This window comes from Pseudopodoces humilis, chromosome 2, assembly GCF_049639895.1.
Source record: "Pseudopodoces humilis isolate 2021_Gansu_Grassland_sample_001 chromosome 2, ASM4963989v1, whole genome shotgun sequence".
Taxonomy (NCBI): Eukaryota; Metazoa; Chordata; class Aves; order Passeriformes; family Paridae; genus Pseudopodoces; species Pseudopodoces humilis.
The window spans coordinates 78,465,161-78,478,441 of NC_142201.1; the positions used below are offsets into that span (position 1 = coordinate 78,465,161).

General features: G+C 40.5%; 1 long non-coding RNA gene across 1 annotated transcript; it reads left to right on the forward strand.

Annotated features, from left to right (window-relative positions):
• The first annotated feature begins 280 nt into the window (after window positions 1-280).
• On the forward strand, window positions 281-2,991 carry LOC102106781 (uncharacterized). Its single transcript, XR_015774686.1, has 3 exons — window positions 281-406; window positions 1,136-1,270; window positions 2,863-2,991. It is a non-coding gene; the product is annotated as an uncharacterized LOC102106781 (long non-coding RNA).
• The last annotated feature ends 10,290 nt before the right edge of the window (window positions 2,992-13,281 follow it).

The following is a 13,281-nucleotide window of genomic DNA, read 5'->3' on the forward strand; positions in this document are numbered from 1 at the left end:
GCTGCAGTTGAGCTCAGCAAAGGTAATTTCAGAGGGACTACATGTTTACCTTTGTAGGCCTCTCTGGAGTGAATCAGTTTTGGAAAAGCAAAGTGAAAGAAGCACTCACAGCAGCAACACTCTTATCTTATTTTTTCTCTCTATTACCAGCTGCAAGAGCAGAACAGAAGGAACATCTTATCTCCTCTTCTGAGAATAAGGTACATAGCTCTCTTTCTGAGCTCTTACACTACCTTTGGCAGAAGTCACATTTCTTCATGCTCTCTTCTTGAAGGCAGTGGGATGCTACAGTCCTGCTGAGGATTTCTCTTTTTTCTTGCTTGCTTAGCTTCCTACATTGCAGGGAGAAGATCTTCAGCTAAAGGTTGATTCTTCAACTCAAACAGATTCTGAGCAGGACAAACAGGTGACTCTTAGAGACAAATGCAGGTATCTCTAGATAGAACTTATCAGTGTAAGCATATGTGTTCTTGATAGTGAGTTCATTTTGAAATAGTGCTGAAAAAAGGTAATTGATCTGGACTTGAGTTGTATTTTGAACTTAATTTCATATTTATTTGAAGCAGAAGGGCTGCAAAAATTCCCATTCAGCTTCATTTTGAACACCTCCAGGGATGAGCACAACTCTGGACAATCTTGTCCAGTGCTCCATCACAATACATGGAAAATTTTCCTCCTTATATCAAATCTAAATCTACTGTCTTTTCATTTTAAACTGTTGCCCTTGACCTGTCACTACAATTCTTGTTAAAATGATCTCTCCTTCTTTTTATGTTAAAAGGCTGCAATAAAATCTGCCCAGAGCCTGCTTTTTCTCAAACTGAACAATCCCAAATTCCTCAGCCTTTTTTCCATGAGAGAGGCGTTCCAGCCCTATGAATGTCTTTGTGGCCCTCCTCTGGCCTCTTTTCATCAGGTCCATGTCTGCCTTGTGCTGGGGGCTGCAGAGGGAGATACACTACTTTAGGTGGAGTCTCACAAGAGCAGAATAGAAAGGGAGAATTGCTTCACTGCTGGCCAACTTCTCCCTCAACCTGTAGACTGATCTAATGATGTAATTTCATCAGTAAAAGCATTGCTTTTGTTGTCATGTTTGCACTGATTTTGTCATGCTCATGAAAAACCATTTCCTTAGCCATTGGCCAGGCAGAAGCTTGACAAAATTCTCAAAAAGAATTCCCTGGAAGGAGCTCCACTTGGAACTGTGAAGACCAACAGCAGGAGGGAACAGAAGCTACTGTTGGAGAAACTGGAGAAGTGTAAAACTAAGGTATGGAAAATACCTATTTCTTGGCAGGTCTTCTGATCCAAGCCTTCTTTGTAGTAAACAGCAGGGAACTTCATTCCTTAAGACGTTTGTGTAACATGGGGCAGTTCAGGGGAAGAAACAGCACTGTTGCCTTTGATGTTTCCCTGTTGACACCACTAAGCTGTTCTTAGTACACTACACAACTTTGTCACAGGAGTAAGTTGAATGACACATAACTGATGTGACTGATAAGTCTGGTGACTACAATTAAAAAAATCACTAGTTGTGATGTAACTTTGTCCTTAATTGGAGAAGGCCCTGTGTATTCCTTTCAAAAAGCTGCTTCCCAAGCTTCATGGAGCACACAGTATTTGCTTCTTCTCTATGGTTTGGCAAAGTGGACTGTGTTGACAGAGAAAGAGTAGGCCTGTTGGTGTTTTATGCTGATGTTTTGTAGTATTTCTTCCCCCCATCACCATTTTTATGGAGTTGTAAAGTCACTTTAGGAATAGGAGAAGTTTCTGATTGTGTTGGAATAGTCAACTGTCCTGGTTCAGGCCAGGACAGGGTTGATTTTTGTGGTAGCCAGGAGGGGGCATGGCTGGGGCCCTGAGATTGTTCTGGACAACTGGAGGACAGAGGGTGGAGGAGGCGGGCAGGGGGCAGGAGCAGGTGCAGTGCATGGGGAAGGGGAAAGGAAAGGGAATCTATTCCCTAGTGTGGAATAAGTGTGGCACAGGGAGTTGGTGGTTGGGTAACACCAGTTCTGAGCATTTTGCATATGAATCTCTTACTGCTCTCTTGAACACTTTTCTTTATGAATATTGTTGCTGTTACTGTTTTCATATCTCATTGCTGTTTCCAGTAAATTGTTCTGAACTGAACCCATTACCTTTACCTTTTGTGTCCCCAGTTCTCCTTCCTGTCACACGGGTGAGGGAGAAGGGAAGGAGGGAGTAAGGGAGCAGAAGTGTGGTTTGGAGAGTCTCAGTGGGAGCCTGAATTTGGGGAATACCATTCGTAAACTGTGACATCAGAACAGGCTACAAAGTGTGTTCAGAGTACTTGAGAGAGGAGAGGAGAAGTGTTGTGCCAGTCTTTAGGAAACACTCTAGGAAATCAGTGTAGGAGAGGGCCCACTATTAAAGATGAAGAAGTAACACAGGTTTTGAAAGTTAACATCAAAGCACTCTACTTTTTTTAGTATATAAAAGCTTTCTACTGGGGATTGTTCTTGTGGTTTGACAGCTTAAGGACCTAAAAGAACTTCTTAACAAGAATGATTATTATGCTGAGTCAGGGAAGAATGCCCTAAAGGAGAAGAAGGTAATAACAATTTTGAGAAACATGCAAGGCCGCCTGGTTGAGTCTTTTGATTCATCAGCTGCAGCTATCCCCCAGCTGGAAGAACGCATTCAACGGTAAGACAGTGGAGCAAGGCTTCACTTTGTGTGATTCTGTGAAAAAAACAGGACTGTCATCCTGCATCCCAGTGAGATACTAATACATGATCTTCAAAGATGCTTTTGTTTCAGATGAGGTTCTTTCATGGGGTTCCTTTGTGATTTGTTTTCTTGTGGACTTCTGTCACAAGGCCTATACTTCTTTTTCAGGCTCCAAATTCAAATGGCAAAGCTGGAAGCCACAATCCAACAACAAGCCAAGACTATGGAAATCTTTGAGACAATCCAGCAAATCTCTAACCTCAGTAAGCTACTCAGAGCCTTCCCTGTTCATAACTAACAAGCCTAGTTCTATAGTCATGTGTGAAAAGTTAAAAATTTTCAGGTTTTCCTAGAGAGGGTGTAGGAGAGATCAGACCATGTAACTAGATAACCTGAAAGCCCCAATCATATTCTAGAAGAATGGGTGTGGGGGTACATGTTGGAAGGAAGATATGTAGTAAGTAGGTGGTTTGGGAAGTTTGTACATTCCTGGTATTTCAGCCAATGGGGAAGGGAGGAGGGCAACATGCAGTAGGGAGTTTAGGATAAAAGGAGGCTGGATCCTCCAAAAACTTGAGAGACCCCACAGGGGTATGGCCCACTAGACTCTCCATTTATTCAAATAAAGTTGATTTTTGCAGGAGTCCTCAGTGGACACCAGCCTTTGGCACCGTGATTTTCCATACACTATCAAAAACTGTTTTGGAGTGACATTTGCAAAGTGAGTCAATCCCTAAGGCTGGGTCACCCTGCAGGCATTTCCACCACTTCAGGTGTCTCTTTGTTCCCATGAGATTTGTGATATTTAGCAATTTTGTATCTAGTGATCACTATCTAGTGATTATTTACTGTTATTTTTTGCCTGTTGCTGTTTCACTTGTCAATAAATTGTTATCTATTCACTTACATCTACTTGTATTTGTTCCTTATTGGTGGAAAGGGACTGGATGGAACGAAGGGGAGGTAACTCATTTTAGAGTGTCCACTTCTTTAAACTGTCTCAAACCAAGACTTATATTTTAGAACTACCCTGGGAAGATGGTTATTGATACTGTTCTTGGTAGATAGCCTTTCTGGATGGCCAGAAGCCTTTGTCTGTCACACCAACAAAACTCAAGAAGTAACAGAAATTTTTTTAAAGGAAATTATACCCAGATTTGGGGTACCATTGGGCCTGTCTTCAGACAGAGGATTTCATTCTGTGGTTGAAACAGTTCAAAGTTTATGCAAAGTGCTTGGGAATTACATGGAATATCCACACTCCTTAGAGATCTCATTCCCGTGGAATAGTAGAAAGGATGAACTGAAATCTGAAATGGCAAATAAGTAAGATTTGTCAAGAAACTTCACTAAGATGGCCTCAGGCTTTTCCTTTAGCTTTATTAAGAATTAGAATACAGCCTAGATCTAAAGAAAGATCTTATGAACGTCCTTATGATATTATTTAAGGCAGGCTGTATCAAACTATCGCAGGAGAAAGCCATGTGATAGGAATTAGTAATTTTAAAGAGTATTTATTATCTTTGTGAAAAGAGCTCTCAGTTTTACATAGGTTTGTTGTTTTGTGTCCTCAACAACCTTGGACATTCAGGTACATCCTCATCAACCCAGGGATTAGGTCCACATGTGGAAAGATGAACCACTTAAGGAAGAGTGGAAAGGACCATTCCAAGTTCTCCTGACTACCCACATGGCTGTGAAAACTGTTGGCTGAGACTTCTGGATTCACTACACCTGGACAAAGCTAGCCCCAAACCAGGAAACACTTTACTGGACTGTTCAGCAGACAGCAAATCCTTTACAGATAAGATTGAAACAAAACACTTTATAAATTGTACTTGGGATCAAGTGAATTTTTTTGATGGTTATAGAGTTTATGATAGTGTTTGTCTGAAATGAAAAGGTTAATAAAGATCATATTTCTATACTTTATAGAATAGTAGCTCAAAGGGATGTAGCTTCCTCTGGAGACCAGGAATGTTGTACCAGATTTAGTTCAAGAGCTCGGCAAAATGTGCAATTTGAGTAACATCACCACCTGTATACCTATCACTGAGTCAGTGAGCCAGACAATTCCCCGAGGAATTATAACAGGCTACAGAGACTAATCAACTAAACAAATTCTGTAGGAAATTGGGAATTAGTCACTGAAGGGCTGCCTACACTACTTGAGGCCTTAATCTGTAATATAATTTTCACAATCATTATTAGAATTTGTTTAGGATCAATTCAGTGTCAGACATCAATTTAAAGTAATTTAAAGTAATGTATGGAAGCAGAGAGAGAAAACCTCTCTCCTTCCCAAAAGGGGAAATTTGCATAGATGCTCAGGAGCCAGGAATATCATAAATTGAAAAAGCAGTGCTGGAATAGGGGAACACTAAAAGTACTTCTTAGTGGGATTGGCTTACCTCATGGCTAACAGATCTTAGATGGCTTAGAAAATTTCTTATAACATGTAGGAATTGTTGCACCTTGAATCAAGATTTCATTTCAGCTTTGTGAAAAAAATAAAATAACTAACTAAAGGTAGTTAAATATTCATTGCTTCATAAAAGAATGAGCTGAAAGTGGAAGAAAGTGCATTTGTGCCTAGCCAGTAAACTTCTACACATGGACTTTGAAAAAGTTTGTAGTATTTAATAACACTGCAATTATCTAGATGTAGCCTACTTAGACCAAAAGCCTTCTATTTCATTATTTTTCTGTAGTTCCAGACTGGCACATGTCATAGCTGCTCTTGGAGACTGTTATTACAGAAACTGTGTAAAAACATAATGAGGTCAAAGAGTTAGGAATTTTTGAAGTGTTCACCTCAATATTAAATGCTAACCTCACTTCTTGTCTCCTCTGCTTTGGCTGCAGGGCTGTTTCCTCCTTTTAGTTCATAGGGGGATAGATAAAAGCATTGCTATCTTAACTGCTGCGTAATGTTTTGAAGAGGATTACCAAAAGACTGTAGAACTAGAGAAAAGAGTAGAAGAGACTCATTATGGTTCAGTTGCTGTCTAACTGATGCCTTCTCTGTGTGTGGAGCCACTTGATCAATCTCCATTTCCTGTTGTGTAGCAAATAGTTTTGCCAAGAGTTAAGAAAATGGAATACTTTTGGGTTTGCTATTCCAGCAGAAATCCTTAGGTTAGGGATAAATATTTGAAGGGGTGTGACAGAGTGTCAAAAACTCAGTTATTACCTTTTGGTTTTTTCAAAACTGCAAACCAAAATCTTATTTCAAGAGCAATATTAGGACAGTTATTCTGAAAGAGAGAAGCATATTAAGATACCAGATTTCTCTTTCAGACTTGCATATCTCTCATTTTTACTGTCCAGTTGAAAATAGCTCCACTCTGAAATACACCTAGCTGCACACTACCTGCTTTGAGGCTTAGTCTTCCAAATCACATCAAATTGTTTCTCTTAAAGAACAGCAACCAAATTCTTACAGGAGAAAATATCAAAAAGTAAAGATTACACTGATAGCAATTTAGTACACAATGTCAATCATTTACATCTGTGATTGAAATTGACTTTATGATGGAACATTTCTAGAAGTTTTAGCTGCAGTATTTCAGACGGAGCTTCAAAAATCCCCTTTCATGCACTTCCTCCTGCACTTCATGCGGGTTCTTAGGTTTGTCCTTTCTGTGGCAAATGCCCCCTCTCCCCCACCAAAGTGCCTGGTTCTCTTCAAGTCGTCAAACACTGGAGGCCTCTTGCTGTAGTGTTGCCATTCTCTTCAAACATGACCACTTATTTTCCATTTCCACAGCTAGAATTTGTCCTTGGCTGAGTGCTTTTAAACTTAACTGCCTTGCTGGCTAAACATTGTGATTTAAACAACAAAAGAGCTGTAATGATTTAATACCCAAATATTTATTTCAAAGTAGTGCTGATATCTGGTCAGAGAAGGAAGGATACATGGCTTAAAGTGACTGAAGGAGGAAGACTGCTTTAATGAAGACAGCTAACACTAATGACAGAGTTTTGAGCTTACACACAATTATGCTTTGACTCAGATTTTTGTTTTGAGGTTTGGAGGCCGCCTGTGACTTTTTTAAATAGGCTCTGCATTTGTTAATATTCATATATGCAGCACACGCGTTTCTATGGGCTATATTTAACTAGTAATATTTATGTAAAGCAATTTCACATATTAAGCCACATGTTAATTTGGTCTTTAATTGTGGAACCGCTATAAAACAACCCATTTTACCACTGCTTGGGTCTGTCAGAGTGAACTGCGGCACTTAGAAAACAAAAGGAGCAGATCGCAGCTTCTCACACCTGAGCTGCCGACAGCGCAAACCACCAGAGCCCAGGCACTGTGGATACAATGTGCAGGTGAGGACCTGGTGTGATAAGGGGCCATGGGATCCTTTCTTGCTTTCTCTAATTCTTTGCTTTTTCCTACTTTTCTATCTTTCCTCCTTCCTGTCTTCCTTGGTCTTAAATAAAAGTGAATTATCATTTTGGTTACCAACATTCAGCCTCATGTGTGTCTTAATCTTCTTGTGGGTATATCCAAATTCCTTTCATGCCCTGTGTTCATGGTTTAGGATACATTCCTAGATTTGGACATGAGCCTTTCTCTTGCTGGTATATCCATTTCAATAACTGATGTTACCCTGTGTGTGGTGTCTTTCACATAATGATCTCAAAACATGTTAAGGTCATTAAATGACATACCTTATCCAGTGGTAATTATGTAAGGGAGTACAATCTGTTCTCACTATTCACATGGATTAAGTAAAATACAGAGGGATTAAACTATTCTACCCATAAAAGCAGCATGGGATCTAGCAATAAAACCTGGCAATCCTGTTTCTCCTTATCCCAACTGCATGTGATGCTGACTTCCAATCACTAAAACAGGAGCCAATGTATAGATCCCATTCTTCCTCCTACAGTTTCCAAAAATGTGACAAGATAACCTGACTTCACTGCTGTTTCTTAGGCTGGTTGAAAGATTCTATAAGGGAAATAACCTATTACTGCTTTTAGACAGTGTCACAGAATGGTTTAGGTTGGAAGGGACCTCTGGAGGGTACCTGGTTCAACCCCCCTGCTCAGGCAAGTCCACCAGAACCAATTGTCCCAGACCATGTCCAGACTTTTTTTAGTACCTCCAAAGATGGAGATTCCGCAGCCTCCCTGACCAATCTGTGCCGGCCCTCACAAGAAAAAGATGTTTCCTGATGTTCAAAGGGAACCTTCTGCCTTTCATTTTGTTCCCATTGCCTCTGGACCTGGCACTGAAAAGAGCCTGGCTCCATTTTCTTGTTCCTCTGCAGGTGCAGGACTTTACTCTTCTCCTTGTTGAGCTTCATGAGGTTCATGTCAGCCCATTTCTCCATCCTGTTCAGGTCCAGCAGTGAGAAAGCATCTGATCCATATTCCTGTGAACCATTACTGTGGGATGATGTTAAATTGAATTGACTCGTGGGGGAGCATCTAACAGTCTGTAGGCAAAGTTAACTAAATGACACAAGACCATCTTTACAGTGTGAAATGATGATCTTGGATGTCTGTGAGTTGTAGAGAATTAATGGTCTGAGACTCACTAAAAAGAAAATAAGCATAAAATCAGAGCTAGGTGCCAAGTAAGAACGCTAAAGGGGAATTGAAAGCTGGAGAAGATTTTTAGCAGAGGAATAATGAGAGGTGGTGTACTCCAGCTCTGCTTCAATGCAGTAAAACAAGGATAAGCTTCAAGACTCACATAAACAAATGGCAACCAAAAACACTCACAGCCCAGATGGCAGGGCCGAGATGGAGGGCGAATCTCTTTTCCAGCATTCTCCCTGTGCCTTCCTTTTGGTTTTGTTTGTTGGGATCTTTTAAGAGAGGAAGAAATGAGGAAATAGCATGTAGAAAGCAAGTTGGAGATAGCCATTATTGTTCTGTTGCTTGGATTAACTGGAACACATAAAATTGACTCAAGATGACCAGTGGTCACTTCTCTAGAGCCTTGCAGTCCAATGGGTTACTCCTCAAAGTGAATGTACATTTCCATCAGCTCCAAATGGTGTAAGGTATGGGAAATCCATGCAGAAATTTAACATTAATAAAATGTACATAACTGTGTGTATATCAGTTTAGAGGAAGAAGGAGAGCATGGTATGATGAGGTGCAGAGGAGGCCAGTCTTGCATGAGACTGTATTTTTGTTTACTTTACTGGGTTGGATGACTGTGGTCCTTTAATTTTGGTAACAAGTCAGTGCTTGGTAAGATCTGTTTGTGCAGGTGCTTTTATTGGAAGGAGTTTTCCATTAACAACAGAAGTAATAATTTGCTTCAGTACACTGTGAAGTTTCCTCAGGAGAGGTGGAGCTTATGTCCTGATCATCTAGGAACAGTGTATGGCAAAATGAGCAAAGGAATAAATTTTAATGCAGTGAACACTAAGCTCTGCTCACTTTAGTATCCTGATCAATGCCCCTGCTGAAGCTGTTGGTGTGACTTTTTGTAATAGGAACTCCTATGGCTCCTATGGAGCTCTTACTGACTTATCCAGTTGGCAGCTCTCACCAGTCCTGAATTCTGATGGTACTGGGTGCTCCCTCATTTTTGCCCATTAGGTAAGGAGATACAGAGTGGAAAATCCAGGCTGAGTAGTTTTCCTTAGCAACGTTTGGTCACAGAGATGATTGTTGTGCAGTGGGCTGTGACTCACAGCTGAGAAACCCCTAGACAGGAGGTGAGCGTGATCAGTGTGGTCTTGCAGCGAGTGAGGGAAAATCCTGTAACAAACATTTGCATTGGCACCGAGTACAAAAAGTAAAGACCAACCCGTAATGAGGACAGAGTTAGAATCCAGCAGTTTTGGACAGTTTGATTTCTGCTGTTTGTGAGTAACACTCACAAACAAATATGGCAGTATTTGGGGCTGACAGAATCTGCAAGGTTATTTGAGCACCTCAGCTGTACTGTAGGAGGGAAGGCACAGTTTTATTGTTTGCTTTAAAGACAGATCATGTGCAAGGCGGTAACTTCACTTATGGATACAGTCAAGTGTGACAAGAGAAAACTATATGAAATGACATTTTTGTTTTGAAGAATCTAGGCTGCTTGTCCTCGGGAAAAGAGAATAATAGGATGATGCTGACTATAATTTCTGGTGGCAGACTTCTAGTCTGTCAGCTCCTGTAGTTGAATCAGATCCAGAGACCCTATGTTTTGTCAGCTGAAGCATAGGTATTCCTTAATAATCTGTTACACAGAATACTTTTAAAGTCCATGGAAATCTTTGTATTGTCTTTTTCTTTTATCTTCTCTTTTTTCAATGTGATACTTGACAGCTATTGGAATGTTGTGGGGTTTTTTTTAGAAACTCAAAAGTGAAATTGTGTAAATTCTGGAAGCTGAAAGAACAGAAGGCTCCTGGCAGAAACAAAAAGGGCTTACAACTGCAGTATTCTGAGTCTTATTATTTTTAAAACTCTACGTTCGGGAAATTTCCCCTATGATTTTTTTATATGACAGTTGGTCAGACAGTTCATGCTGCTGACTAGTAGCATCTGAAACCTAGACTAGAAACAAAGAGCTGAATTTTAGGATGAGCTGAGGAAATTGAATGAGTTAGCAGGCATGATAAGAAAGGCACTTCCATCATCAGGTCTGCCTGTCAGGACTTCTCGCTGGTTGGCCAAGCAGCTAAGCTATCCTTTGCTACAAAGGCAGTATCTCAGATCTTATTTTTATTTAAAGTTTTTATTCTCTTTTAAATATCATCATTATAACATCCTCTGTCTTGTTTTCTGGGATGTCTGTTGGGAGATTTTCATGGCAGTAACTTGATTAACCTTTTGTCATGGTTTAACCCTGGCTGGTAACTGAGCTCCACACATCCTTTCTCTCAGTCCCCCACCTTGATGGCATGAGGAAGAGAATTCAAAGAGTAAAAGCTAGAAAATCCATGGGTTGAGATAAAGACAGTTTAATAGGTAAAGCAAAGGCTGTGCACACAAGCAAAGCAGAAAAAAAGGAATTAGTTCACTGTTTCCCATGGGCAGGCAGGTGTTCAGCCATCTCCAGCACAGCAGGGCTTTATCACACATAATGGTGACTTGGAAAGCCAAACACCACCAATCCAAATGTCCTCCCATCCTTATTGTCTCCCCAGCTGAGCATGGCAGCATGACACGTTATGGCATGGAAAATCCATTGGGTCAGCTAGGGCAAACTGAAACTGTCCCAGCTGTGTCACTTCCTGACTCCCTGGGCACCCCCAACCTCCTCTCTGGTGGAGTGGGGTGGGAAGGAGAAAAAACCTTGAGCCTGTGTGAGCACTGCTGAGCAGTGACTAAAACATCTTTGTGTTATCAGTACTGTTTCCAGCACATGTCCAAAACATACAAATTACTGTGAAGAAAATTAACTCTATCCCAGCCAAAACCAGCACACGTGTGAAGATTTGCAAATTCAACTGGTAAAAGTATTATACTGGGTATAAAATGAGTCAGATTAATGTGTTTTACCCCTAACACAGAAGAAATACTCTGCCAAAGATGCTACTCTTAGCACCTGCTCTCTTTTCTGAGCTGAATGACTGTCAGCTAGATTCCTGTTCTAAATAAGTTTCCACTGTCATCTCTATTTTCTTTCCAGACAAAGATATCTACTTCCCTGGGTACTTGGAAAGATAAGATATTAGTTTTGATCATATTAGACTAGCAGTCTAGTTTCACAACAAAATGGGTTGTCAGAATTTAGTCAGGCTGGAGATCTAATCTTAATCTGACATTTAAATGAAGGTTGAGGTCATTGAGGCCATATTAACTGAAACCAAAAGGCAGAAAAATCATCAAGACCTCTGTGATGTGAGGCTGATAAATTTTAATGGCCCTTCAGTGAGTTCAAGCGTCTTTTAGGGGGGATTTAACATTTCACAATAATTGCATCCTTATGAAATAGAAATCACAGTGGATGATTTGCAGGGGAGTGATGACAATTATTTTTTGTCTCATGATGTACAAGAAAATGAACCTTTCCAATGTGTCTTCTTTCATAGTCAGAGAGTTTTATATTGCTTTATTGTCAATTGGTTTTTTGTTTTTTCATAGTGGGTTATTTCTATTATTGAGAGAAAAAAAAAGGGTTGATTTTAAGGTTAAGAAATGTTGAACAACATTACTTAAAAGAAAATAAAATTATAATAGCACAGAAGCATATTTATAATTTTATTTTTGTGTGACTGTGATGATTTTGGCTGGGGTAGAGTTAATTTTCTTCACAGTGGCTACCATGGTGAAATAACTGGATAAGAACTTTTACCAAGAGCTGGATAAGAGCTTTAACTTTTTAAGGCATGATTGGGTATATTCCTTCTTGCTCCCTCTTGTGTTTGTGGCTTAGGGCTTGTTCCCAGATTGGGACACCAAGATGCTCTGATTTATTTTTGAATTCTCCACTTTGGCTTCAGGGCTCAGCTGAAGCCTGGATCATTTGCCTGGTCCCCCTATGCCTGCAGATGGAACATTGGGTTTCTTGTGCCTGGCAGAGTCTGTCAGCAGCAGGTAGATGTGCTCACAGCAGTGAGCCCAGTGTTCAGCAGGAGGCCAGGGTCACTACCAGCTATCTTCTGCCTACAGAAAAGACATCTTGATTGTTTTTACAGTTTTTAGCTTATGGCCTCTGTGCTCTTGACAGGTGTCCACATGTGGACATGGCTTTCATGTTTTGCAAACCTTTCACAGTTTCAGTATCCTAATGACTTTCTATTTTCTTTTTTTATCGAAACTTGTTCTAGCAGTTTCAGTCCTGTTTTGCTTGACTGATGCACTAGTCCTGAAGGTACCTGTCCCCATACTTTTCATACATGATGTTAAGCATTTACAGGCTTGAAGCCATAACCTTCTTATCTTGAACCCCTTTAGACTTGAGCAAAGCTCACACAGGTGCAGAGCCCCATGGTGTTGAGTGCTCTACAAATGTGATACCAAAACAAGTTGTGATTCCCTGCACTGAACTTCTGAGGTTTAACATTCGTGCCAGGGAAGAAGACTGCTGAACCTGAACTACAGTGCCCAGTTTAGGGGTCTCTGGTGCACAACAGAGATCAGAAAACTGGAGAGAACACTGAAAGACTGCTAGCACAGAGATGTGCTCGACTGTTGGGAACTGGGTATGTTTAGTTTGGAGCAAAGGAAGCTGAAGGCTGATTTAGTTGCAGTTGCTCACTCTCATAATGAGAAATGTAGAGAAGATTAAACCATCATTTCCTTGGATGTATGCAGGGAAGGGAGGGGAGGCAGTGTTGCAAAAGTTTTAACAAGGGAAACTGAATCAGTGTAAGTTAAAAATCCTCATCATGAGTGTTGTGTGACATTAGGATGTGTTCTGAGAGAGATCAAGGGACATCTATCACTGGAAAAATCCAAAACTCATTTGACAAGGCTGTGGAAGATTCCAGATGAGCTCCAGAGGTCTTTCAAACTAGATATTTCTAGAATTCTTTGGCAAATTACGTCCTTTGCAGAAATTACAGGAAAGATCACACTGCTTTTACTGAAAACAATGGAAACAATGCTGTATACTCAAAGTGACCCTGGAATGAGGTATCTCAGAATTCTGTCTGGGTTGCAAAA